We start from the raw sequence: 4,917 nt of genomic DNA on the forward strand, positions 1-4,917 counted from the left end.
TTTCCGCCCGCCGCCCCGTCTCTTATACCCTGCCTCAGAACCTTCCAGAAGGAGCCCGCCCCTGCCGGTGCCTATCATATCTCCCTCAGCCAATGGGGGCGCGGCCACATCCGCAAGACCCAATGACGAACCCGGTTCTTCCGCTCGGGCCTGCCTCTCCTGGCCGCAGCCCGCCCCGCCTCCCGATGACGCACTCACCGCAGCGTTCTGGAACTTTCATTCTCGCCCCCGCTCTCCGAATGGCCCCGGGGAAAAGGAGGGTGGGGCCGACGGAGCCCGCGCGCGGGAGTCCTCAGTCACCCCTGGCGGAGGGCTGCGGGGGGGGAAGGAAGGGCGCTTCTGCCGCTGCGCATGCGTCCCCAGAAAGCTCAGGCGGGAGGGACGGAAGGAGAGGGAGGAAGCGGGGCGGGCCAATCTGGAACCAGCCAATAACAGCAGCGCGACCCGCAATCCTGCCCATGCGGAACCCCGGGAGCTAGAGCTCAGGGCCTGCGGGGAGGGGTCCGGCCGCGGGAGCCGGGGAGAGAAGACGGAAGTGGAGCGAGGACAAAATGGCGGCTAAGGTTGCGCCCCTCCCCCACAATTCTCTTGCCCGACTCCCACCCTGGCCTTATAGGTGATTTTCTAGGACCTCCCGGAGGCCACGCACCCACATAGCCAGCGCGGCTCTAGTCTAGAGCTGATCCAGAACGGCGGAGTCGGACGTTCCTACCCCAGGGCGCTGGGAGGGTAACTTGTCCAGTGGCACCCAGATGTAGGGATGGAAGAAGCCGGCCAGCCGCCGTGGCGGAAAGAAGGGAGGTTGGGGGTCTCGCCTCTGCGCAGGGTGCGACAGGTTAGCCGGACAGGCCCCTAGCACCTCATGTCATGGAAACTGGAGGCCGGCTGACCCCCACGCAGAGATTGGGGAGGGGGGGTGCGGGTTCGACTTCTCAACCTCCGGGGTGGGATGCTGTGTCGACCCTCAGCGAAATAGATGGCCAAACTCGGTTTTTGGAGCGCTGATGCCTCCGCCGCCCCTAATCTCCCGCCGAAAATAGATGGGGCTTCTTGGCTTGGCCCCTCCTCCACCGGCCCGGGTCCCCGCACTTTAAAGTTTTGTGTTTTTAAAGAAAAACTAGGGAGTTCTTCGGAGAAGGCAATGGCAACCCACTCCAGTACTCTTGCCTGGAAAATCCCATGGGCGGAGGAGCCTGGTGGGCTGCAGTCCATGGGGTCGCTAAGAGTCGGACACGACTGAGCGACTTCACTTTCACGCATTGCAGAAGGAAATGGCAACCCACTCCAGTGTTCTTGCCTGGAGAATCCCAGGGACGGGGGAGCCTGGTGGGCTACCGTCTGTGGGGTCGCACAGAGTCGGACACGACTGAAGCGACTTAGCAGCAGCAGCAGGAAGTTCTTTCCTTGTAAATGATCCAGGCGTTAGGAACCTGGCTTCCGGTAGCCCGATGTCCTTGTATTTAGACTTCCTGAGCCTCCTGTTCTCAGTAATATGAGGTAATACATTTCCTGCCTTGACTTTCGTCAAAAACTAACCGAGCGACCTGGCAGAGAGGCGTTGAAAATGTTACTGAACGAGTGGAGTGCGTAAAACAGGGTACCTAGAATTTCAAATTGTGCATGGCGTGGTGTTCTGGGCCTTGTTAAGCCTTTCTCACCACGTTGAATGCTTTCCAGTGTGCTCTTTCAAACAGACTGTAGTGTTCCTGTTTAGTAGATGAATGGGCACAAATAGGTGAAAGGGGTTTTTAAGAGTACCTAGCAGAACTTTCAGTAGTGTGGCTGGAATTAGAAACGTCTCCAGACTGAGAGAGAAGCTGACAGAAAGGGGTTACCGTTCCCTTGTCAAAGCCAGTAAAGCCTAGAGACAGAGTCGAATATTGGATCAAAGGATTTTCTTTCTGTATTTGCCTTCTGGAGGGAAATGTGGGCTTGAGTCCATGGAGCTACACACCTAATTTCTCGCCATTTTTCAAGGAGCTCGTTTTATATGATGCTTTCATGGGGTACAATGTGCTTTCATTTGTTATTTCATTATCATCAAGACAGTTCTCTGAGACATAGCATTCATTCCTGTGTTGGGAGAGAAATGAGGTTTAGAGATGTTACTTGTGGGAAGTTAAGCAGCTGGCTGAGCTAGAGTAGCCTAGCTGTTAATTCCAGATTCTTTGGTGTTTTAAAATTAGTTATTTCCTTCCTGGAAACTCATGTAACTCGAACTGCAGAAAGCGAAAGATGTGTGCTGAGGCAGGCTTTTTTCAATTTTCTTTATCATCTGCAGACTTCCTCTCCCCACCCAACTTATCAAGTACAATGTGAACCACACCCTACGTTTTGCAAGTTTTTAAACTTAGCTCTGAACTACCTACAATATATGAAGCAGTGGAAAGTAGAACGAAGGCTCAAATACACGGGTTTGGGGAACTGCACCTAATAGCAGTGATTGCAGAAAGCTGAGCAGATAAGCTTCCTTTATGGTCTCTGGTCACTTTCAGAACATGTTCTAGGATTCAAAGACTCTTCTTTTTAACTAGAATTTATCTTGTATTTAAAGTTCAGATTATGATAAATGCCCTGTCTCCACCTCTTTTAAATGCACAAGGTTTTAAGGGCTACAGTACTGGAATCTGAACCCTAGGGCTTCTGGCTGGGAAAGAGGGTCATGATTTACATTTTTTGAGTGCCTGTCACAGGCCAAGCATTCTAAGGGCTTTGCATATATTACCTCATTTAATTTGGTAACTTTTTCCCCCAGATTTGTTTGAACCCGTTAGTGTGTACTTTTTTATTGGTACTTCACCTTGGCATAAAATATTGCTTAATAAATATTATTTGTTATTTTGATTAAGTCCTTAATGGCAGAAACTGTTATGAACTTTGTCATCCCTTTGTATGTCCAGGACTACTTAGTATCTTGCCTTGTGAGAAAAAAGTGCTTGATATATTTGTGACTAAAATCAATAAATAATACATCATATGCAGTCTGAGTTTTTTTCTTCACTTGGCAGCAAGCTAATAAATAAATTTCCAGTGAAGATTATATGAGCTTCAGCCTCTCCTGTAGTGTCACCTTCACTTATTTATTTTTAAATTGCTGACACAGATGCATCTGTAATAAATATTTGGTTTTTGTGATCAAACACAGTCCCATTGACAAGGCAACTTGAAGTTAAAATTGAAATATAAACAGCTTAACACCAGAAATCAGACAAAATTATGTCTTTTTGCAATGGCAGTTTTGAAATTCTTTTTATACAGTGTAACAAGAAAGGCATCACTTCATTATTTTACAATTTTAAGTTTAGTGTATATATATTTTATTGAAATGGCTATTCTCTAAACATCCAGATCATTCCATCTGTATCTTCTTTCTACAAATACCTTTTCTTCTACCATCTATTTTATCCTTTTTTGTTTTTTATTAAAGAATCAAATGTATTTGACTTGCAAGGTTAATGGAATATGGTTTGACACAAGTAATGGTTCAAACTTTATTTTAACCCCAGAGCCTGTCATATCTGAACCCAAAAGCCTGACTGAAAGAGAAGCAAGCACACCATCACTATTAAGACTTCAGTATCTCATCTCAGAATCTTCAATTTCTAGAATTTCTGATTTCAGGTAATAATTTGTGGCATTTCTGTAGATCTCCAGTGTGAACAGATTTCCAAAATACGAATATTCAACTAGTATTTTAGTCTCCTAATAACTAACCTGTTTAAACTTTTTCATGCAAAGGGGACTGACTCCTGCCTGTGGAGGCATAGGCAGGAAACCTTAGGTTCAAAGGTAATAAATAATGATAAGAGCAAATTGCTAGTGATGGCACTGCCGCAGCTGCCACAGAATACTCAGTTTGGCTCAGATACTCTTGGAATGAGAATTCTCTGAATTACACAGCAGAATTGATATGTTGCCTGGACACCACACAACTAGAAGAATAAGTTGGTGAAGTAAATAAGAAATTTATATCTTACAAGGAGGCAGTGTTAGTATAAGAAGCATTCCAAATATGCTAACCCTCTTAAACTAATGGCAGACATTCTTTGCTTCCTCAGTGTCTCATTTCCCAACTTTTTTTTGGCGGAGCTGTGCTGCTTGTGGGCTCTTAGTTCCCTGACCAGGGACTGAATCAGCACCCTTGGCAGTGAAAGCATAGAGCCCTAACCACTAGACTGCAGGCAATTGCCCCCAACTTTTTTTTAGAGGAAGACAAAACTCAAAATGAAACTTTTAGTCAAGGGTAAAACCTGCTTCTTAAAGGACTTTAGAAATGCATTTATAGTATGTGATAATTAGAGGTAAAAATGAAAACAAAAACGGGACAAAATCCTAGGTCAACTTTTCCCCTTTAAGCACCTGATTCCCATTTTAGAAACAGGGCTTTCGTCGGGACTTTCCTGGTGGTCCAGTGGTTAAGACTCCTTGCTCACAGTGCAGGGGGTACAGATTTGATCCCTGGTTGGGGAACTTAGATTCCCAAAACAAACAGGGATTTCATCACCACATTTAGCACTACTTTTCCTTTCTCATAGCCTGCTGCCTTTTTAACAATGTTTAATTAATTACTTTTGGCTGCCCCACTCACCTATCAGGACTGTAGTTCCCTGACCAGTGACTGAAACTGCACCCTTAGCAGTGAAAGCAGAGTCCTAACCACTGCCCTGCCAGGGACTTCTTGGCCTTTTAATAATAATAAACATTTTGTTCTACCAATGGTGACCTGTTGACATTTGCTTTAGAGTTTGAAGGGCTATTTCAGGTTTGGCATTCTTGCTAAACAATGAATTGTAGGATGAATTTGACTAGCAGAGTAGTCAAAACTATTAAAAAAGCAAGTTATTGTATGGGAGGCTGCTTTCTTTTTATTTCGCAGACCCCACCTTTCTTCTCCCATGAGTCAGCTCTTGTGAGAGC

The sequence above is a fragment of the Bison bison genome, unplaced genomic scaffold, assembly GCF_000754665.1.
Source record: "Bison bison bison isolate TAMUID 2011002044 unplaced genomic scaffold, Bison_UMD1.0 scf7180017864518, whole genome shotgun sequence".
In the NCBI taxonomy this organism is placed as follows: Eukaryota; Metazoa; Chordata; class Mammalia; order Artiodactyla; family Bovidae; genus Bison; species Bison bison.